The 24,474-nt window shown below is 40.7% G+C and overlaps 1 protein-coding gene and 1 long non-coding RNA gene across 2 annotated transcripts in view; one reads left to right on the plus strand and one right to left on the minus strand.

The window, feature by feature from the left end:
• Positions 1-24,474, minus strand: part of LOC115769383 (slit homolog 2 protein) — a 60,670-nt gene that overhangs the window by 4,834 nt on the left and 31,362 nt on the right. Inside the window, exon 4 of the mRNA XM_030714178.1 lies at positions 12,475-12,769. The gene's annotated coding sequence lies outside the window, so the exon portion shown is untranslated. The remainder of the gene's footprint in view (positions 1-12,474; positions 12,770-24,474) is intronic.
• LOC115769384 lies at positions 21,719-22,649 on the plus strand. The gene is made up of 2 exons (XR_004018746.1): positions 21,719-22,184; positions 22,278-22,649. It is a non-coding gene; the product is annotated as an uncharacterized LOC115769384 (long non-coding RNA).

Raw genomic sequence — 24,474 nt, forward strand, 5'->3', positions numbered from 1 at the left:
TATGATATCCAATACGCTCATGAGAGTTAGGTATAGTATATAGTGTATGGTGTATGGTGTATGGTGTATGGTGTACAAGCTAAGATCATTCCTCCATTCTATGCAATGCACAACGATCCGTTCTTTTGGAAGATTTATCCTATATGTTTGATCTGAGTGATGCGAGATCTAATATCCAATATGCTTATGAAAGAGGACATCCTGGGGTATGACACGATGGAATAGTGATGTGGAGTGGAGATGTGCCATCTGATATCCAAGATGCCTATGAGGGTTATATATATTGGTCTGCAGTTTTTCTTTTTTGACATTGTGAAAGATGTTGATGGAGTTTAACATGATGGAATGGTGATGGGAGATGTGAATCTGATATCCAAGATGCCTATGAAGGTTATTTATATTATTCTGGAGCATTTATGGTCATTCTGGAAGCCTTTGCTGGGGTTTGATATGATGATATGATGATGGGTGATGTGAGAATCCCTACTGCGCAATGCACAACGAACCGTTCCTTTCTAGGAGATTTCCCCTTTATGTGAACGAAGGCGGTGTGAGATTTGATATCCCAGATGCTTATTTGAATATCCTGGAAGCATTTGGTCAGGTTTGTAGTGATTCCCTTTGAACATAAGTCTGTCCCCCCAATATGGAGTACACTCTAATGTGTTCCTTCCGAGAGATTGTTTCTTAATAGTTAAACTGAAAGATGTGAGATCTGATACTTTGAGTATCCTTGAGTCTCCTTGACTCTGCTGCTGAAGCTGCCACACACTTTCATGTACTGTTATGCATTTAATATAAAAAGAGGCTATCAAGAGCGAAAGAAATGCCATTCTTTTAGACAATTTCTTAACTCTATTTTTCTGTTTGATTTGAAGAAGAAGCTTACACAAGGTACTGAACATTTTATATATTCAAACGGATTAGCTTCAGGTTTTAAATAAAATTAGAGACTTAGTGTAAGGTTAAAGACATACAACTTTTTTACCCCTTTCTCTTAAAGTTATTAAAAGTTGTAAAGAAGTTCCAGTGTTAATTATCTATTTAAATTGCTACAGTGGACCCACATAACACGTGACAGAATTTAAGACATGCCACATGCCACAGCTCAGTGGCAAACACAAAATTGCTTGGCCCTGCAACTTCCCTTCCCTGCCCTGTTATCGGATTTTTAGCAAGTGAGCCAACCCTTTGTGCCACAGCCTCAGAGTCCCCAAAGTAGAAGCCCATTCAATGGCCAAGCGATGGCAGCGCCCCAAAGGCGACGGGGCCAAAGATATGCCACATAGTTTAGTTTGGTCGAAACTTGAAAAACAACTTGCACTTTGTATGCTTTGGGGACATTTATCAGTTCGGGAGCAGAGCAAAATGGTAAAGTAAACTTAATTTAGCGCACAACTGTGAGAAGTTCAAGGATGCCGGAAAGAATATGGGCAAAAGGCGCAACCCCAAATGGTCTATCAAATAAATAAAACAAAAAGTGAACACAATTTTTGTTGTTATTTTGTTTTTTTTTTTTTTTTTTTGGTCTGCCCACAGCGCGTATAAACAAGAAAAACACAGCAGCACGGCCACGCCCCTCACACATTTTGGCTTTGGCTTTGCCGCTGCCTTTTTCATATTTTTAAACTTTACGCAATGTTCGGGATGGAAATGTTTCGGCCCCGAAGGCGTCATGAAAATAATCATAGATGTGGGTCATACTTCATGGGGTGTGGTGGGACAAGGCGGGGGCGGGCCAGACAACTGATGGCTTTGTGCTGTTTGTGCTGCGCCAAAAAGGATAACTGCTGGCAGCAACTCTCGAGACGAGACACAGCTCCAACTTGACTCTCGTTTTTATTATGTAAATATCACATAAACACCCGGGAGCGACTCGGGCGCAATCATATGAAAGAACGCCACAGAAATGGAGCGCCAGGTCCCTGGTCCTGCAGTCTCTCATCATTATCATGCATATGCCATAAAGCGACTTGTTGAGGCTGCGACTGAGCGGCCGCTCGCTTTTATTTGGCAGCTTAAAAACACAAAAACAGCCAACTGACAGCAGCTCCATGAAGCACAAGCAAAACAGCTAAAAGGACCTCTCAGTCTACACCGACTCCTGTCAGTGACTGCCACTCGTTTATGTGCGCTGCGTGCGGGTAGCAGCTGCTTAAGCAGTCAGTCAACACACAGTTTGGCGTCGTGTGTTGAGGGGGTTTGACAAAGGGGTCGCTTGCATATGCTTGGAAAATCAAATTTAAATTGCTGAAATGTGAAATGCTGCTAAATGGCCAAAACAATCCGCAGGCCAGATTCTTCGAATAGCCCCCTAAGCAGGCATCAGGACATGACCCGACTTGCACAGCGCTCTATTGGCTTAGTCCCTACAAATAGAGGCTGTTAGCCGTCTGTTTTGTTTGGGGCGAGACAATTTGTTCACGGGAAGACACTTAACGCTGGCCCATAAAGAAACAACAACCTGGCCTAAACCAACACACGGAGAAGAGCCTGCTCCAGGCTAGCAGTTAACATGTGTAGACGAACTATTGGTAAAAGGTCAGCTCAAAGTGACGCTCCGACACGAGCTAACATTAAACGTGTTTTATTAGAAACAACCTTAATGTATTTTGATTTCGTTTTCAGTTTATATGTATTTATATGTAAGGTTTGGCTTACTCACGCATTTTACAACACTAGACTGGCACCCCCTAACTTTTCACATTGTCTTAGTGACGTTTTTCCTCTTCTCTGTTTCAATTAATTTCTATTTGATACTATCCGCCGAACACTCTCTGCAAATTACCTTACTCCTCGTTATTCGCGCATTTTGCAACACTGCCCTCATTTACTTTATGTTTGTTTATAGTTAATATTTATTAAGCTGCCCTTAAAACCCACCTTTTCTACTCGCTACTTTTCTTTTCTTTATATGAGCATTATACAACACTGGTCTGGCTCACCTACTCGTTGCATAGTACAACTCGTTTCAACTCCTCTCTATTAGGCACCATTCGCCTAACACCCTTAGCTAACTGCTTTAAAACCAACGGCAAAATTAAGTTTTAGCTCTGACCTCACTCTTTAGTCAACACCATTTAAATTGTCATCCGACCTCGCCCAGTCCAGCTGACGTGTCTGCAGCTCAAAAGTATGCTCTAAATATTTTATAGCTAGCCGCCGCCATGAGCGTTGAGATTTTTTTTTTAGACGTTCTTATTTGGGTTTTGGGCGTCCAGCAAACCTTTTTCGACAGTTGCCCCTTGCTGAACTCATTTATTAGTTCTGACTATGTCCGAGCCAGTGTGCTGGTTCGAGTCCGAGTCCGAGTCAGACCAACGCCCACCAACTGACCATTGTTATAAATGTTTGGCTGTCAGTTCAGCTGTGGCTGTGTAGCCTTGCGGCCGTGCCCCACAAAAAAGAGAGAAAGGCAAGTTAAAATAAAAATAAAAAAAAAAATAGCACAAAACTCTTTTATTGTATGTGTCTGCCTGGTTCCGCTGCAGTCCCTGTTCCTGGCCCGCAGCCTTTTCCATCTAGTAGTGTCGGTTTGTTGGTCCGCCGGCCGCTGGCCAGGCTTTGCTTTCGCTTGCGCTATGACTTCCGTTTTTTGTTTTCTCGGTCCCGTTGTCCGCTCTGCCCCTGCAGCTTTTTGCTTTGTTGCTGCTTATTGTTTAGTCGGGTGAGTTTTTGAAAATTTGCCAAAAAACAATAAAAGCAAGAAAAAAGTACTTTTGCAACAGTTTTTCTTTTGTTTCCCATTGCCAGGAAATTGCTAAATAAATGCATGTTTCTGATTTAATACGAGAGTGTTAGCAGCAGGCAGAGAGAAATAGAAAGGAGAGTATTACCCGTGCCCAGTTTTCAGTTTTCCTCTAGTTTTTCTATTTATTTAAGTCTTGGGTAAAAGTTGCTGGCGCTGCTGAGTTTTAAAACGAAATCAAACGCCCGCCTGTGCTCAACTCTTTCTTTGCCGAGTTTTATTAATTTCGCAGCCATCTTTGAGCTGCTCCAATTTCCACTAACTGCCAGCCCCGCCCATGTCGCCCCCGTCGCCGCCTGGCCATCAACGCTGGCAATAAACTTCAACTGGTCTGTTGTTCTTTGGCAAATGTTTAATATTTCAAAGTAACGCCAACCAATAGCATAGAAAAAACCCAAAACCCACTTTCCATATCCGCTGTCTCCTGTTCCAGGGGTTGACAGGGGGACGGCTTATCCTCGCTCATCCCCCTTTGCCCCTTCGACCCATTCCTGGTGTTATTTATATGACAATTTCGCTTGAGCGCGCGTTAAAATATCGCTGACAATATTTTATACTCATGCTTTTCCTCATGTTTTGCCAACGTATTACGCCCCCAACCCCCAACTTCCCTGCCCCCCCTGCACCAACATTTTGCTATGATAAACTTGGCAAATTTATCCTGCTTTGTGCCATACGTCTTTTGGCACAGTTTCCGCTGAGGAATCCTGCCCGTACGCCCTCCGCTAACTCGCCAGCTCACTATTTGCACAGTTTACAGTTTCGACTTGAGTTTCGCGTGTGCATCTATAAGATACTTTTTGCTGCTAAACAAGCACAGTCAAATATTTGCAATGCTCTAGAAATAACAACAACCATAGTCAACAATAGCAAAAAAAAAAAACACAGACTACTTGAAGCTCACGCACGCTGCAAGTTGAGCGCGCTATTTGGGGCACTTCCCAGCGAAAAACTCCTCCCACTCCACCCAATCGCCCCAGCTGAAGGCTGTGTGCCAGTGAAAGTCGCAGCCAAGCAGCCAGCAGCCAGGAGCCAACAGTCAGTCGTCTGTGAAATAGAAATAGAAATAGAATAGAAACAATGGCTCCATTCGGTTGGGCGTAGCGAGAGAAGTCAGCTTTGGTCTCTACCCACCGCCAGGGGGCGCTTTACAATTGCAATGCGATCGTCGTCGTCGTCGTTGTCGTCACACATGTTACTTCAATTTTTGGTAATGGCAATCGGCATGGTTGTTGCAACTTGCAAATTGCAACTTGCCAGTTTCGGATAGCTTTCCGAGTTTGCCTAGCAATTGATTTGCATTTTAAGCTGAATGTTGCAGAGCGCATTGCATTTTGTTGCCAAACACTCGAGCTGCGGCTGATTTGTAAAAGTAACCACAAAGCTACAGAGCTACATTTGTTTTTAGTAAGAAGAATGCATTGCCTTAATCATAAAGAACATGCAGAAGAGAAAGCTATTCGTGATTACAAATTAAATAATAAAAATCAAAAAATAAAAGAACCTTAAATAATGTAACCCAGCAGGGTGCTTTTTATAGACTTTATTTATAAACTATTTGAAAAACCAAAAAAGTTGATATCTAAAAACCTAATAAACCAGAATTTTTCCTATGGGAGCTCCACTTATATATATTTAAGACAAGGCATAGACAAGAAAACCTTCCTTTCGGGTCGAAAATGAGCACTACAAAAGCATTTTGGAAAGGCCGATCTCAAAATATAGAAAATGTTGGAGAGAGTTTGTAGGAAAAGCCTCAACAATAACGTAGCCATTGAACTAACGTTGTGAGTCTGTAAGGTTGACATGTCTAAGCGTCGAACTAACAAAAGGTCGTTGGCTCAAATCCAGAAAAAAAAATGATCAATGCATATACAACATATACAATAAGAAACAGGTAAGCCATTAAAGCACAATAAAAAAAGCTATGGAAATTCTAGGATGTATATGGCGACGACTCATAGTCGCGTTATGCCATGAAATTGGCTCAAATTTTACTTATTTCATAATACAAGCATTTTTAGCAATAATTATTTCTATAATTATTAAAATTCTGTTTTGATTTGGCTGTTTAGCTAACCAAAAATGCGCTTTAAGGATCTGCCAAAGGTTTTTCGTAAGTTTTGCCATTTTTGTAAAAGCCGTAATATCTCACTACATATAAGACCATTCCGAAGAACAACGCTTTAGCCGAAAATGTACTTTATGTGTCCCTTGAACATTGACACCAACTAAGCGACGACGGCGCGACGAGAACTTGGCGTACCAGTTGTTGCAGCTCTAGCCAAGAATTTGGTGACTTTGGCACTACGACGACGACGACGCTTTTATGGCATAATTCCTAGCGCCGTCTTTTTGTTTTTACGGCCACGCCAAAAACTTTGACTGTCGAGCTGGTTGGGCGAAAGAGCCGTGTAGAGGAAATAGGAGAGAGGACAGACGAAAGGCACTGCGAATTGGCATGGCCAGAAAGTAAAGAGTAATACCCAAAGCAGTCATAAACCAAACCAAATATTTTACATATAAACGACCGCAAGCAGACGTCAGAGTCGAGGCACTTTGGAGAGTACCGAATCCAGAGAGGTGTGGGCTAGACGACGTCGCCATTTTAGCCATAACTGTTCTTTTTTTTTTCTGTGTGTGTTTCTTGGGTTTTCTTTTTTGGACTCATGCCCATAAAACGGCGACAGGCCAAAAGTAGGTAACAAAGTTTAGCCGGCGACCTTGCCACACGCATTCCTAGAGCTTCCCAGAGAGACGTCGTCGCCGACACCGCCGTCTAGAACTTTAAAGCCAAGGCAAAGTTATGTGTGGCAGACAATAAATCCTTGCTATTGATCCTTGCTATATGTCTTAAACAAATTTATATGGCAAACGGAAAACTAGCTGGCTCCACTGCAATATACTGCCACATTTTGCCAGGCAGCCCCCGTTTGTACTCAAGCCCCTCTCCATCGCCCTTGGGTGGCTTTTGATAAACGGGTGTATGGCATCGCAAGAGCATGTCGAACATAAACCTTGCACGGCTGGAGATTTGCCATGGATTTGGGGCAACGTTTAGTGCAGCGGAGTTGAAAATTAAGCCAAGCACCAACGAAATTTTTATTACAATGTTTATCCTAAGAGCAACTTAAAATGGAACTATAAATTCCCAAGTGGAACAAAGTGAGGGCACGGTAAGGGTTACAACCCCGAGAAAATAAGATTGGATTAATGCGGGCTAACTGGGAATAAGCTAGGAATAAAAGAAAACTTCGGCAGAGGAGTTAAAAATGAGAGTTGGGCTCGATTAGAGAGAGAATGGGAAACTCGATTATATACTATCGGTTGGGAATTTTGAGAAATGCGTTACATTTTACGGTCGCCAATTAATTCTGAGAGGGTAAATAATTTATTTGCTTCTTGTCCTAGAGAATATTTAGAAGGAGAGACTTACATTTAAATTAAGTGTAAGTAGATTTTAAGAAAGAATAAATATTTCCTTATTCAGTTATTTCATCTGCATTTGTTGTAAAACAATTTTATATAAAAAGAAATTAAGAAATGATAAAATGAGTGTAAGAAAATAATTTGTTAAGTTCGATTGGAAGATTTAAAAAGAAATAAAGGGAACATACAAATTTAATAATATTTATATTTAATATGTTGCCAGTATGAGAAAAGAAGATTTTCCATGCGGCTCAAATTAAAATGACTCGTGTGTGATGTGCAGACAAGAGAGTTCTTATAGAAGTTTGAGTTAAACACTTTGTATATTCAAGAACTGAATCTGCTTTTGAGGAGCAAACTTCGAGCGTAATTTAAATCGCCTAAATCAGTTAAAGCTATGAGGCAGGTTTTTTCAAAATGTAAGCAGAAAAGTTGCTGCGGCAAATTAAATTTCCATTGCTAGGTAACGTCATATATACATGCATATATATAAATATTTTTTGCGCTTTTGGCCCCTTCTCCAATTGGGAAGTTTGCCAACTTTTGCTATTATTTAGGCTGCTTATCGAAAAAAGTCAGCCAGCAGATCGGATTTGTGTTTAAATTAAGCATTAAGTAGGGAAATGTACGAAATGAAAACGAGAATTAGGCCAACTTAAAAGCGCGTAAAGGACTTAACGCCGCCCGCAGTTGGATAAGGGCTTAGGACGTCTTTGCGACAATGCTGACAGGCATTAGAAGGCAGCAGACAACGGGCTGCATTTGTTGCTGACTCGACACGCGAAAACTGCAACAATCTGGCAGACAAAAGTAGACGGGAAGGGGTGGGTGGGAGGAGGTGGGGACTGTCTGCGCCAGCGAGCAGCTACCTGGACTAAGTAGCGCCCGCCAAACGTTGACCGCCGCCATGTCGAGCGCCATAAATCTTTGCAAATCGCGGCGGGCGCAAAGTGCGCCACAAAATGGCGAAAATTGCACGGCAAGAAAATAACAAAAGGGCCGGAACGAGTGTGGCCAAGCAGCCAAGCAGAGCGAGAAGAGGGACTCCTAGCTAGACACGATTCTGAACGGGCAGCCAACATTGTTGCTGCTGCTGCTTCTGCTGCTGCTGCTGCTGTTGGCCAACAGGAAGCCACGGCACATGCTCGGAGTCGGTTTAGTTGCAGTTGGCGTGTGCGAAATTTAGTGCGCTTGAAATTTAGTTGCACAGTTGCGGTGATTTAGTTGGCCATTGCTCTCTCAAGTTGCCCCAAACTGTGGCCCAGCTCAGTTGTGGGTAGCAATGGAGGTCAACCGGAGTAAACAATAAACCCGAATTGGGGGACAGGGCAGCGTATAGCGTGCGACGAGTGAGCCGAAAAGAGCTTTAAGACAGCTTTTGACACTTAGCTGATTATTGATTACATTCTAGCCTTTAAGCCATGGCTATGAAAGCTTAACACTGTTTGACATTTAGTATTGAAACTAAACAAATTAAAGCAACGTTCAGAAATCACACTGAAATTGGGCAAATTTAGCTGGTATATGTTTGACGGCTGCCAAGTCGAATATGTCAGATTTGGTATTCTGCATATAAATTCAATGAAATATATTATTTAGATTGAATCATATATTGAGTCTGACAGTTTACTGCTGGACAATCCACCTACCTACAAATATATCTTGCTTACCTAATCAAAACCATTCTGAAAATCTTCAAACTCATTAAAACTCGTGCTCCTTTAAATATAACTTATATTTGAAAGAGTTTAATGAAACTTAAGGCTCCAGTAAGTTTGTTCCAAAAGGTTTTGGGCAATAAATAATTCATTAAAGTTGATGCGTCTTTCGCATGCCTAAAGAAATTACTATTTACTTAAAGTCTGGCTAGCTACAAATTATAAATCTGAATGGCTTTCATTTTCATTAGCGGCATGCATTAGCTCACACCACGGTGCAATGAATTGCGCTATAATGTTTGCATTCGCTTTTAAATTTCTAGGCTCAACATTCTGCAAAACTTTTCCCTACAGTCGGCCTTCAATTTCAGCCCCCAACTGCACTGCCATCCCGCTTAACTTACCCCCGCTGCAGCTGCAGCATCTGAATTTAACATGAAGGAAAGCAGCAGCAGCCGCAGCAGAAACGTCACATGTGCGAGGAACTTGTCCGGGAATTCGGGGAACCAGAGATTGGGGATAGCCGAGGTTTTTGCTTTAAACAGTGCCATTGTTTATGCACAGACGGGGCAGCGAGAGATAGAGAGAAAAGAGAGGGATAGAGTGGGAGAGAGACGGGGGAGAGATAGAGTGGGCCAGACTCATTTAAAGACTCTTGCGCCGTCAAGACCCCGACGTGAGTTAAGTGCGTTGCTAAAATTTATGCGAAGAATGCAGCAGCAATATGTGCAGCAGCAGCAGCAGCTACAACAACTACAAAAATTGCAGCAACTACAAGAACAAGTCGCACTCCAACAGAGCCAAAACGGTGCTACCCAAACCAAACCAACCCGACCACATGGCGCACTTTGTTCCGCGCACAAAAAGGACCAACAAGGGAAGCCCAGGCGCCGTTTTTTACCAGGACTTTTTATGCTATATTGTTTGAAAAAAATGTTTATAGGCAAGCGAGCGGGCTGGTGGTGTACAGAGCGAAGACAGGAAAGAAGGCATTTGCCAGGCTCAGGCTCCGGCCCTGTGGTCCTCCTGTTCGCCTGTGTGCAACGGATATTCAAGTGTGAATAAGAAAGCTTTTGGCAGATGCTCTTTTTTTTGCCCACCCGCCAGTTGTCCATTCTTCGAGCCATTATTCATTGCCCGAGAGAAACACGACTGCGCATAGGCCGACGACGAAAACTTAATAAGATTTTAATTGAAGCGCAAGAATTTAATTAATTTAATAATGAGTTCCACAGACCAAAAGAAAGTGAGTAACACAATATTAATAATAATATGATGATGTATGCATGGCATGTGCAAAATTTGCAGACTTCCCAGTCGCGGATTTGTCGGAATTCAGCGGAGAATGGATTCTATTCCAAAGTTATGCTCGATATGTGATTTTATGAATGTTTGTGAATTCGTGTATTTCAGCGATGGGAAATACAATGCATGGAATTTAAAGACACTCTTATCAGGTGGGCAGCCCTCTTGAGCGGACATGTTCCACAGTTATTCCCCTTCTGCTGAGCGGTCGCTGTCCGTCTGTTGGAATATATAATGTAAAAGTACGTAAAGGCTTTAAGAATTCGCTTTCTATTTTAGCCTCTTTCTCACTCTGGCTCTCTCTATCTCTCGTTTTCACGCTTTTCGCACTTTCGAAAAAACGCCCCTCTCTGCGATTTTCAAGAATTCAAAACATGAACTTCACCTCCTTTTACAGATTAAACATGAGTAAATTGGCTTTGTTGAACGGGTTTTAATTTCAATTTAAATTGAATATACGCATAAATAACTCTATTATTGTTATTTGCTTAACTGTTTCCCCACAACTTCTGTTGACCAAAGTCATTTAATTTCTATACGCTCTGCCAAGTTTCCCAAAACTATCGTTTGTTTTGCCAAGACATCTATTGTATCCTTTAAGCTCGTTTAGTTGGAGTTTGTCTTTGGTTTTGGCTACGTGCCGTTTGTTTTGGGGTCACCGCGAAGCAGCAGAGGCGAGCACATGCAATGAAATGGCTGTACACACTAATTGCAAGTTGTTAATGTTGCAGCTGCAAGTTGCAAGCGGCAACTCAATTGAAAATCTTTAGTGACTTTAAAAGTGGAAGTAATATAAATCACACAAAAGGTTCAGAAAGTAACCCGATGCCGGCATTGGTCGCTGGTTTAATGACGCAAGTAATTGCAACTGTACAGCGAGTTGCAAGTTGCAAGCTACAAGCTGCAAGTTGAGAGTTGCCAGTTGCCAGCTGGGGATTGTGGGCAGCTTCAAACATAGAAACAACAACAATTGAATGGCACAAGGGAGCGACTTAATGAAAATCAAACACACAAACAACAGCAGCAGCAGCAGCAGCAGTAACTGCAACTGCAACAATAGCAACAACAATAACTCAAAGTCGGTCAACTGTGCTGTGGAAAACGTCGCCGAGACTTTGCGAACCCCAAAGCAACTCTCAAGTGGCGCATACCAAACAATAATTGATAAACGAACAGATGTACAAGTGTTTAAATGAATGAATGATGTGGCTCTGAATTTGAAATGTGAAATGTGCCTGACACAACTTGCAAGCTGCTTTGAAGTTTCAACATTATTTGCAAGGGTGCATTGGGCAGCGGCAATCTACCGATTACCATCAGAACGACCCAAATCAATTGATTTATGCACTTGCTGCGCATCGTTGACTGTGTGTTGCGTCAATTGAAAACAGTAATTAAATTAATGAAGAAAGTTGACAAACTGTTAGATCTGTTGCTATGCTTATGGTTTATTGAGCTACGGTCTGGTATTAATTAAGTTAACTGGAGCGTAGTGCGTGTGCAGACACGGCGGCATGTGAGAGTCATAATCAATTTGAGAAGCGCAAAGAGAGGCGCACATTCAGCGGCAGCTGTTATAATTGTCACGCAATTGCCCCAGGCAGACCGACTGGGGCCAATGGCCTTCGTTGTTGGATCAATGCGGAAGCTAATTTCTGTGACCAGCTCGCGTAAGAAACGCGCCCAAATTGAATATTTCACAAAGAACGCGTCGAATTCTTTGACGCTAACAAGACGTGCTTTCCAGCTCTAGGAAATACGCAAGTTGATAATGGTGTGATTGTGCTAGAAAAGTGCAGGGTATGCAGAGAATTAAATGTCAGCAGTCTCAACTTGAAATTCTATAAAGCTTCTTGCAATTTCACGCTTTCATTAAGCTTCTGTATACGATTACAAATGCTGCAGCTGCCATGCATTGATAGGGACTCGCACTCGATTCAGCTGAAGAGCCAAGAACGCATTAATTATGCGCTCGAATTCAGCAATTTACCAAGAATTAGATCATTTAAGTCGAAAGCATAAATACACAAATAAAAGGTCAAGTTTCTGCAAAGCAGAAAACGATTTTATGACCAATCAATACAAATTCCTCAGCAGTATTTGAGCTGCAATAAAAGCTGAATGTATGTATTTGCAGTTTGAGCTCTTTACGATTTTGCGACCGCCAAAAACCCCTAACTATCAATTTCAAGGTGTCGGAAAGCGCGCAACGAAATTTGCGGCCCAAATTAATTGTTGTATTTAGCAAATGACATAACTGACATTATAAATGGGTATTAAAATTGTTTGTGATTGTAGCTGGAATTGTAATGCAATCAGTTTCGATTTGATTACCTGTAATTGACTTTTCAGCACTGTTGAATAATCGACGCTGACAGCGGCAGAGGCAGCGACGGCGACGGAGACAGCGACGACGACGTCATCAACATTTAACACTCTTTGTGGCCCATTAACAATTCAAAATGTGGTTCACTCTACTTCTGCTCGTACGTTGTTGTTGTTGCTGCTTTTAATTTAAAACATTTATTTTGTTAATTTCAATTTCAATGCCGGAACTTTGTTGTCAAACATATTGCATTATATTATTTCTTTGTTGTTGCTGTTGTTGTTGTTGTTTTTGTTGTTCCGCCTGCAATAATATGAAAATGCAGAAAAAAGAATATATAAATTATTGAAGCAACAACAAATTGCAGCTGCGGCAGTGGTAAATTGTTAATAATGTCACAGTTTGATGCCAACAATTTATGACGAGCTTAAAATGTCCATTAAAAAAATATTTTAAATGGCCGCTTGCAGCAACGCATTTTGTTACTATTATTATGCTTTTGCACTCAACATTTTTCCATAATTTATGACAATTTTTTAATGGTCCAATGGACTACATATAAAAGAGTATAGCGTTCTATCTCTGGGATAAACAGTTAAAGTATCTCGATTTTTGAATGCCATCAGAATAATAATGACAATAATAATAATGATAAAAATATTTATAATAATCTTAATAATAAAAATATTAAAAACAATAATACTAGAAAAATGTATAAAAATACTTTTAAAGCAAACATAATATGAATATTTCTTGTTCATTTATTTTTTAATTTATCGAAAATTTATGTATTTATCACAAAACGTTAACGAATACAGTCACAATCTGTATAAAAAAGTCCCTTTAAGCAGGCATTCGATAACGTAGTAAACATTTTTTATGCTCTTATCAAAACATTCATACATATGGCATACATATTAACTTACGAAAGCACATCAAAACTGTCATGTTAAATAGCTAACATATTTCTTAACTTGTCAGGGAATATTTATTTATTTTAATTAAAACATATTTATGCCCTGATTTGAACACGAACAAACATGAATAATTATTTTGTATGCAATTAACTACACCAAATGCAATTTTGCAATTGAATTAATCGCAAAAAAAAAAAAATTAAAATAATAGTTATGAAATTTGTGCGAGCATAATTAATAAACTATTTTGAATGAGGTTTATAAAAAAAGTAAAATATGCCGCAAATTTACAAAAACGAGCAGGTTCCAGCTAAAAGGCATAAAGAGCATAAAGCAAATGTGTGACAACGACAAAAACCGCAAGAGTTGCAGAAGTGGAAATGGAAAAGCGCAAAGGGAAATGCAAAACGCGCGCCTGGAGAGGCTGCGACAAGAGACTGCGACGGCCACAGCTGGAACTGTGACGGGGTATGGTTCGGTGCTCGGGGACTGGCACTGCGAGTCTGGGCCTGTTTCATATGTACATGGCAAGTGTTGTAAGTATGTGCTTAAATACGCATTTATTCATACAAATATGGCCAACGGCAGCAGCAGGAACCGCAACAGCAGCAGGCAAAACAATAAAACAAGTCACAAGGAAATTGCACACAACCCAACGACTACCAAATACCCTGCAAAGCGACTTGCATTGAGGAAACTCAGAGGAGCAGCAGCTGAAGTTGGTTCAAAGTAAACATTTGTGTTATAGCAAAGAGATTTGAAGCGACCTTTGCTGGCTCCTTTTGTCGTATATTTTCTATTATTATTTCTGACCATATACCCGAAATGGTCTGCTGCTTGCAGTATACCCCATATAGGTGCGAAAAAGAAAACGCAGAGCGAACGAATTTCCATGTCGTTGTCGTCGTAGTTGGGCAAATCAGATGCGAAACTAACGAGCAACAACCACGACAACATTGCTGACAACGGGCAAGGACTAGGATCCATGTAGGACCAGGGCCGGACGCTGTGCCGCGGGCCATTCTGCGTTTGTGCCCGGAACCGAACACGGGCCCGAGCCAGAGCTAGTGCCAGTGCCAGTGCCAGTGCCAGAGCCCAAGCCCGAGCCCGAGTCCATGCGAACATGGCGCAAATGTGACAAATATGGGCATGAAGTGTGCAAGTGACAGGTCTAACATACTTACAAATTTTCATGTGGCGGCCACAGAGCCAAGACCACATTATCACCCGAAGGGGGTGGGACAGACGTCGCGGCGGCCGCACAGCCACCGGCTCCAAGTTAGACACACACAAGACACACAGTCATTGCAGCATAGGAATTTGCGTTTTCAAATGTATGTTAATGATCCAACGGGCTCCAACGAAGCCAACAATGATTTCCAGGTTTTTTCTATTTTATATTCATCCCCCACCGTCCCGCCCCTTGACAACGTTTTTTCAGTTAGCCAAACGTAGTTATTTCCTGTCTTTCTGTACTGGTCCAACACTTTGCTGTTTTTATTTTAATGATATTTTTCTTTTTTCTCTTCAATCAGAAAATAGCAAATAGTGAAGAAACTTTAGTTGATTTGAATATGTGCAAACTAATGCCGTTGATGAAGCTGTGTGCCTTTTTTTGTTGTTGAATTTTTTGCGTAAATTAAATTTCAATTTTAAATTTTTTAACGGAAATACTTTGAGGGTCCGAACCCCTCAGTTGAGTGTTTTGCTGTGTTGGGCAGCTGTTGCCATTAAAACTAATGCGATTTAGATAGACGTATGGAATTAAATTAAGTTAAACGTGCTTGTGGCTAAAATTAATGCTCTGTTCAAAATTGCTTTAAATGATGATGGCGTGATGCTTGCCCAACTAGTCTCAAGTATTTCTAAATTGACTTCGATGATAAGTTATTTACACGCTTAAGATATTCCAGTTCTGCCTGCTCTTTAAAATAAAGAAATCTCTCAAGCTGCGTTTTAGCCACCGGAAATGCGTGTATTACGCAGGGAAGTTGACATGAAAGTAAGCCCCAATGCGTGAACAGGAAATGACGACATTGTTGACTAACAAACAAGCAAAGTGCAGGCAATCCAACAGCTTTCGGATGCATGCAGAAATAAATGGAAAAGGCCAAAGAGAAAAACCTAACTAGCTGGCTAGCAGGCCACAGCTAACTGGACAGAGTGGAAGATCAGGCGGCAAACGGTGGCCACTCAAACACATGGCAATCATATAGCTGCTTGCATGCAGCATGCAACGTGCTGGGCTCCTCCTACTCCCGCTCAGCCAGCCTCCACCCGCCACCCGCCACCCGCCTACCGCCACCAAAAGCTAACAAGCCGTCAAGAAAAGTGGCAGCAGCTGCTGATCTCTTCGTTTGCATCGACTCCTCCCGGGCTTGCACAGTGCAGCAGCTTTTCCAATGCACTTCTTTTTCAGCGGCAGACTCATTTGAATGCGCACGCATGAAAATGGCAGAGGGTTAGCTGCATTTTTGTCAGTAAGTGGGCACCAACACTGACCTAGACACGCACTCGGCTTATGGAGCAATTGGTTTGTACACGCACTTGGATTGTCACAGCGCCGGCTTGTATCTTGGTCTCGGCAGTCTACCGCGCTGGCCAACTATCTCGTATCTCTGGCTGTCGCCCCACACGAAATTACATAATTACCAACAATAAATTGTAATTACTGCCTTGAGATACATTTGCTCAGATAAACGGTTTTCCGTGTCTGTCGCCAGTGTGTTTGCGCTCGGTTTCGTAGGTTTTTTCTTGCTCGTTTCGCGTTTGTTGTTGCTCATTTTCATTTTGTTGTTTTGCTGTATTGTAGTTGTTGGCTGGCACGACATTGACTTTGGCCCGCCGCTCGCATAAATTACGCTGAGCAATTACAACAAACCATCCAAAATGTAAACAAACTTGGGGAATACGCACAATTTGTGCGCCCAGAGGCGACATTACTCGTGGCTGACAGCGGAGGGGGAGGGCAGCGGTTGGCGGCGCATTGAAAAACAGCACACAAAACGTTTTTAAGTTCACAAAGTGCGTGCATAAATTTTGAAACCCTAGGTAATTTATACTGATTTGAGCTAGGCCAGCGGCGTATTAGCTGCCCGGCTAGTATATGAGGGTTTTTTTATTTATAGATCGAAAGGTTTGCGGTTCTTGTGGGATTGCTGGTATACAATTTTGCAAATATTCCATCAAAATTACTGCTAGAAAAGTAATTTAAATAGTTATTTAAAATGTACTTCAAATGCTTGAATACAATTTTTACTGATAATTTAAATATATTGGCAAATATATGTTATATATTGTGATTAACTAACAGCAGGCACCTGTTGACCTTAATGCCCTCTCCTCAAAGAAAAGCTGCTTAAATTTAAATATAAAATAAATGACATTATACATGAATAATTTTCAGTTAGCCTTGAAAATGCAATCCACTTTCTTATGTGCTCAATTCTGGCCAACCTCAATGCGTCGGCATCGTGACATTTGGCCACTTGAATTGAATATCAAATCGCATTCATATGCTAAACTGGCAAGGCTACGACCTAAACAGCCATATCACACAAGCAATTCCCCAATAGTGCAAAATACTGTGACAAATTGAGATGTCCCACAAATTGCAGGCAAAATTAAATAATAATTGAGGCAAAATGCATTTGATTGCAAACAAAAACACATAAATACACAAACATTCTCTATATTTCACTCGTCTGCTCTATTTCTCACTTGTTATTATTGAAATAAAATGCAATTTCAATAAATAAACAAATTGGGTCAATGTATATCAAATGGGGGGAGGATGAGCTGGTCACTTAATGACATCATCAGAGGCGAATCTGAAATTGTTAACGTCTGTTGCCAACTGCAGCTCGTATTTAAATTTGATTAGATACGCTTTCAAGTTGAACCATCCGGTGGTCCGGAGCTGTTTACGTTGTCCTTAGCGACTGCAGCTCATTAAGGTCAGAGCCCCGGGTCGCTCTCATTCATTATGGCCATCTAATCTTGCTGACAAGCCAAAAAAAGGTCAGTCCGTCAGTCAGTCGGTTAGTTCGAAAAGCTTTTTGGCGCATTATGCAAAAATTTGGTCAATTTTTATAAAATGTTGCTGGCTAACTAGTTCGGTCCTTTGTAAGCTGCATATTTAACTTAAAACGCATTTAAAACACGAAACGATTTGCATATTTAAAAAGCAGCCAGCCACGCTCACGTAAAAAATCGAAGAAAAGCCATGAAAAACCAAATTTGTTTCATAAATAAATTAAATAATATCAATGTGAAACAAATGCGCATAACGTTTAGCGTAATTATCTAATGGAAATGCATACATATATACCTATATTATATATAGTCTATGATTAAATATACAGCTTGGTATGGGAAGCGTGTTTTAATTGATAATCGCACGACGCCCAAAACAAAAATACTTTTTATTTATATTTGTAAATTTATTTAAAGGTTAATTGGGGGCTGCTGCGCATTGAGCTGTGTTCGAGGAAACAACAGAGACAAAGCCGAGATAACGAGTTGCTTGAAATGAATATTATTATTTTCAGACTAACGCTCAATTTTGCATGTTCTCATAAACAAATGTTTTTTACAGACAGAAAAAGCAATTTATTATTGATTTGTTAAAGCAACTGGTTTCACAAGTTCGCACATTTATCTGCAATTTGCAGCTTGCGATAATAATTTATGTTAAATATTTATTAATAAAAATTTAGTTGATTTTGGCACATTAACTTTCGGACTGATTCAAATTTTTTAAAGAATGTCTAAAAACAAAAAAATGAGTATAAATTTATATGAAATGTCCCTCATTAACGATTGTTTAGCAAATGGTTAAATTCCTATGCCAATTTATTCTATAATCCGTATAAATGCAAATCATCGCGATTGCATTAGCTTTAATGTTCGGTTGGGATAGCTTTAAGCCCAGCGCATTAAGCATTTAAGCCCAGCCACGCCCTCTGTTGTATTTATAGGGATTGTACATATTTTCTTCTTTTTTTTTGCCCCCCTTCCCTTTGCATATTCCTGTAAGCCCGTAAGTCAAATCGATGCGAGGCAACCACCGTTGCGGCTATTTATTTATTTATTATCACAATGAGCCAGCCCTATTCGGCATACTCTGGCCGAGCTATTCCCTTTCCTATTCTCCTAGAGCTCCTCCGGTCATTTCCTTGCCTCATTTAATTTCGCTGCCAGACCACACACATCGCCTCCTAGCTGGGATTTTGCTGTTTTTGCTGCCACTATTAGTTGTTCAATTTAAGTCTGTTTTTTTTTCTCTGCTGCTGCTGCTGCTGCCCAGTCCTGGACGCTCCATTATGCGCGTCCATTATGCCTCTGTTTGCCTTGATAATGTTCCACGTAGTAGACCCGAGACGCCCTGGTCTTATGGCATTGTCAGCTTTTGCCGGCCGACTGCCTTTTTGTCATTTCAGTTTTGTTGATTTTGCAAAAAAATATAAGCGAAAAAAAATGTTTACCACCTCCCCAACTTGAGGGGCTGCCTAGTTTCGTAGTCAAACGCCGCCCGGCTCTGACGTTGGGCCAATGTAAATAATTTATTTATGGTCTTGTTTGTTTACTTCTTTGCGAGGCTTCTCCCTGCTCATCTGTGTGCTGCGACTTGTTTGTCTAGTGCTTAAAAGGTGCCGGTTTTTGGCTTCCCAAAGCCCTTAAGTGGAATTGCTCCTTTTCTAGCTAGAAATCCTCCTACCCTCCATACAGCCTAGACCTGAAACGTGTGGCATTCACATTCACTTTATAAATAAGAAATCAATTGATTTTGTGCAGGCGTAAGTTAAGAACTGTTGCCTTTGACAATATTTACAGCCCTTAAGGCGATTAACAGCGATTCCATTTCAGTACTCATGTAAATATCTTCATTTTAAATGAAATTGAGGCACATTCACATCCTCTTGTATCAACAGCAAAATGGCATAAATATTATTTCAGTTCCCTTGGGAACAAAATTTGTCTGATTTTTATTTAAGATGGAAACATGCAAAAAAAAATGTTGCTTGCATGATATTCATTTCGCTCTCATATTTCCCATTGGCTTTCGCTGCCATCTTTTGAATTTTATAATGTTTGTTTATTTTCTGCCCGGTTAAGGTTTATGTTTCTGTCTGATTGGATTCTTGCAAAAATGATACACAGTTAGCTTTAAAAGCGGAAGGAAACATTATTTTGAGTATAAGAAGTGATATGATTCCCAATTATTTGCTATTAGGAATTCATAATATATCCGAGCATGACTTTGAAGTGAATATTCATTAATTGGTAAATTAATATAATTTGCCAAAGTCTGAATTGCCTTTACCCATCGTACTTATATATTATTACATGTCCATAGATACATAGATACATAGATACTTACACAAAAATTAACAATCATACGCACGATAACCCGATCATCTACTAGTAAAAGGGAGACAGTCCTTTTTTCACTTAAACCAAAAGGAGAAGATTGCCGATTAGATTAAGGGCAGGAGCAAGTGAGAGAGAATAAGAATTACACATATACGTACAGACATATACATAAATTAATATAAATACATACATAAATATACATACACCTCCCTACTTTAATATACAAATTAGATATACCGATTAGATAGCAAACAGAGAAACCACTTATATTCGAAGCATGAAAACCTGCAATTCTTACTTGAATTTATGAGAATCGCAAAGAAGGGCAATATTAAAGAATAAGTTATCTTAATTTAATTTTAACAGGAAGTGTACTTAGTCAATGTTTAGTATGATAAAACATGCATATTTACATACATACATAAGCAAATATACACAATCACACACACAAAAGCATAACATCAGCCAATTTAACATATTCAATCATGAAAACCTTTAAGCTCTAGTTTTGCAAGCCATGCATCAATATTTACATACATATATCTTACATTATTCTTGCTTCTTTTAGACATGCCTAAATCTTATTTATGAAGAGTCGAAAGTCCAGTCAAGGAAAATTTAACAGCCACATATATTTATGTCACAGAATTATAAATTTAAATAATAAACACATTAGGTGGGGCCAGCTCTTGAAATTTGCTTCGTAAAATGCAAAAATTTGTCATGATGAGAAACAGTTTCTATCCGAAAATGACCGCAACTTCCAAAACAAACTAATGCAATCAATAGCCCAACCATTGGAACAATGGTGTGAACTGCCTGCAACTTTACCCACTTCTTTGCATATCTTTAAGGTTAGATCAGAGCCAAAGTAACTCTTAAGTGTGTGCACACTGATGAATCATTGGGCGATTATATGGGCTGACCACGGTGCGGAGCAATTATGCAATTTTCTACAGACCAAAAACACTTGTCGCAGTTTAATGTGCATTTACCAAACAACGTATCTGATGATTCACACGGCTTAGGTATATTTGTATTTGTATCAAATTGTGCGATGCCATAGGCAGGTGGCAGCTGACTCAACGTATCTGCAGTTGCACAAGCTTAACATGCAGATACAGATACTGGCTAAGCACGATAAGCAAATCATTTGAAACAATAAAATCTGGCTTGGACTCGCTCTTTGTCTCGGCTTACAGGCGTTCATATCAGATGGAATAAACACACACACACAAACACACACACACACACACATGCGGCATAGAGAAATTGCAGATGGAGACCGCACATGACTTAGAAAAAAAGCCGGAGGGGCAACTAGACATCAAAAGGCACTGAGAAGTGCCGCCAAACTCGACACTACGTAGCTGTAGTTACAGTACGTCTCGTCTGTATCGTCGCAGCTAACTGTAATTGTATCTAACAGCTTTAGCTGACAGGCCCGGCCAAGAGGCGACTGAGGCGACAGCCTGGCAACGCGTCGCTCTGGAACTTGTCTTACTTTTTATGGCCACAAGCAGCAGCAGCCACAACAGCAGCAACAACAACAACAACGAACGCGTGCGGCTCCAGAGGAGGCGTCGCATCGTTTGGAACTGGTAGCCACCCAAAAATGGTCAGCAAAGCGCCACCAAATTGACTGCCGGCCCCGCAGTAGATGCGACCAACTCGCAGATACTTTTCTACACAGTTGGCCCTGCTCTGCTATAGCCATTGAATTATTGTTTGAAATCAAAAACTAACCATTATTTACCAGCAGAGGAGTGCCAAACAAAAGCCAGCTCCGAATAGCAAAAAACAATGTAAGGCCAATGCGAGATGTGCCTCAGAGAGTTTGCTCCAAAATAAGTAGCTCTGGCTGGAGAAAATATTTGAAAATACGATTTCCTTTCATTTAAAATACTTCTTAGTCTTTTGTTTCTGCATGATTTCAACCGGCGACTTCACGCTTATTAGTTCGACGCTTGGCCCCTAGGCCATGAAACAAACTTTGCGTTCGTCTAAATCAGTTCATTTCCGAAACTTATCGAACAACCGGCGGGAACTGCAATCGGTGGCCCATGAAAGTTGTATTGAAAGGCGGGCGCGACAGAAACAGAGACTCAGCGACAGATACAGAGTCAGAGAGACAGTCAAGACAGCCAAGACAACAACGACAACAACGACAACAACTTGGCGAGGGGCCGCGCCACAATTGACTGGCAAACTGGAGCTGTACATCCTGGACACTGGCAGGAACTGCACCGCATTCCCCGAGCATCAGATCTACCTTTTACTTATTGCCAGGGCAAATAATAACTTATGTGTGGTGTCAGGCCAAAAAGCCGTAAGCGCTACGGGAAATATTTTCAGTGTGTGCTTTTCCTGCCATACTGCTCCAGTATTTGTACTTTAGTAGTTGTGTCTGCTGTATGCTGGCCAATGTAAATAAAAAAAACTAGCTATTGTTGTTGTTATTATTATATCCGTAGCTGCTGTCTTTTTGTGTGTTGGCCTTAACTTGGTTTTCTCCACAGCTCCAACGATGTATCTCAGTATTTTTGCAATATTTCAACATGCCGGCGCGTATCTTTTGGATGCCTGTCTGTGGGTTTTTGCCATGCCATGCCGTGCCGTGCCGTGTCCGTTATTGAACTATTGTGCAGCGCACGTAATTTAAGCCAGCCCCGCCCCGGACTCGGGACTCGCCCCACAGCTCGCCTCGCAATCCTGCCCAGCTATATATATCTATTCCCCTGCTGTTTGTGGATTCGTTGTGGATTTTTGCAAAAACTTTCGTCGTCAGGCGCATGGCCAGTTTGCGTTCTCAATTTGCGGCCCAAGTTGAAAATTTGTTTATGAAAGGGAATTTTCTATGAAAGTAACTGAAACCCGAACCCGAAGTTCAGCTAACAGTTAAGTGCAAATTATTAAACGAAAATTAGTAGAGCGAGCCAAAAAGCACATACAAAATAAAAAATAAACAAAAATACTCTGAACAGCTTTTTTGTGGTCAGTTCGGTTGCATTTGCTAATGGAAATCGTTGTAAGCTCGCAAAAGTTTTGCGGAAATTTTTTGGTGTATGTTGCGGATATACAACTGACAGACGTATTATGCAAAAGTTGTTTTTATTGTTTTGGCATTGCAGAAAATTAATTTCGAAAGCGAGCCAGACTCTGCAACAATTTTATGCTTTAAAATATATAATAAAAATAGAAAACATGGCATTGATACTTTGAAAATTCTGGCCAAATTTATATAACTTAAACTAAAATATTTGCGATTGTGATTTTAAATAAAGTCCAATTAGAAAACATTTGAAACTAGATTCCAGCACACTTGTGCTCTACTTTCAGTTGAAGCACTATTTTAAATGGCAACGTCTCCTGCTTCGGCATTATAAATACAAAAACCAACACAGAAATTCTTGCATGTCCAAGGCAAACATACACGGAACCCAAAAAGCAATTAAAGATTAAAGTCTCACCACAACGACAACAACAACAACAACCACAACATAGAAACTATCCAGGACACAAACTGGGGGGAGGGGGAGGAGCAATGAAATGGATGACCAACACGTGCTAAGCTCATTAGATGCTTTGATTTCTCAAGTCTCAACCGGGCAATGGCTAAAGTTTTGTGAGCGCCACATAAAACCAGCCAAGAGACATAAATTCTGGCAACAAACTAATAACCAATAAAATTTCTTAAGCCGTCTAAGCTCATAAATGCTATTTTAAAATACAGACAACAAATCTCGGAGCGGGAGCAAAGGGCAAAAGTTCGACTTGCCCCCATATATGTACGTATGTAATATATACACATTTATATGTATGCGGATTGTATTAAAGTGGCCCAGGAAACCATTCAAGTTGAAAAGCCCTCTTAATAAGCATTGGCCCGGGGTCTGCAGCTGGGTTCTTAGCTTGCAGTGCCAACAAGTGGCCGAGTTTGGCTGGTGCGTGGAGGGGGGCGGTGCCACTGCAGCAGGGAATTAGTGAGAGAAGCCTCTTCAGCTGATGTTTGAGTGAATGAAGTCCAAAGATGAGCAACAGACGTCAGGCCCAGTCAGGCAATGATTGGCAGTCCCAGACCCCTAACCAAAGACCGGCTGTAAAATAGAGCAATGCCAGCAACAACTGCAACAACTACAGCAACAACAACACCAGCAAAAACAGCAACAACAAGAATAACAAGAGCAAGAGCAACAGTTGCTCTGTCAGTTACTCTGACTTGCGGTCGCTTAGCTGTGCTGACATAAGCGAGGGCTGCTTTAAAACTTCGAGATTCACGTTAACGTTCAAATTCAGCCTTTGTGTAATTTAATTGAAATATTGTTATACTAAATGCCGGCATGCAGCTAGCATGTAAAACTGATCTGGATTACAAAAGTAACTTCTATCTCATAAATTTTAAGACGAAATTAAGCGACTTACGAATGTATGGAATGATATAATTATCTTTTGTAATATAAAATGTAAAATAAGTCCACATTTGGGATTAATTTTGTGCTCTCGATAACTGTCTTTAATATGCTAACAAAAAACACGAAAAACAATTCATTTCATATTTAATTGATCGCCCCTTTTTGGTTTCTCCTACAAGTTTCTTGAACTACCCCCGTTTGAATGTTGCCTCACGGCAACTGGCAGGCAACTGGCAACTGCAACGCTGTTGAACTTTTAATTTGATGAATGATATACATTTGTCTCGAGTGCAGGCCGGCAAGC

This window comes from Drosophila novamexicana, unplaced genomic scaffold (genome assembly GCF_003285875.2).
Source record: "Drosophila novamexicana strain 15010-1031.04,08,12 unplaced genomic scaffold, DnovRS2.1 tig00004554-arrow-pilon, whole genome shotgun sequence".
Classification (NCBI taxonomy): Eukaryota; Metazoa; Arthropoda; class Insecta; order Diptera; family Drosophilidae; genus Drosophila; species Drosophila novamexicana.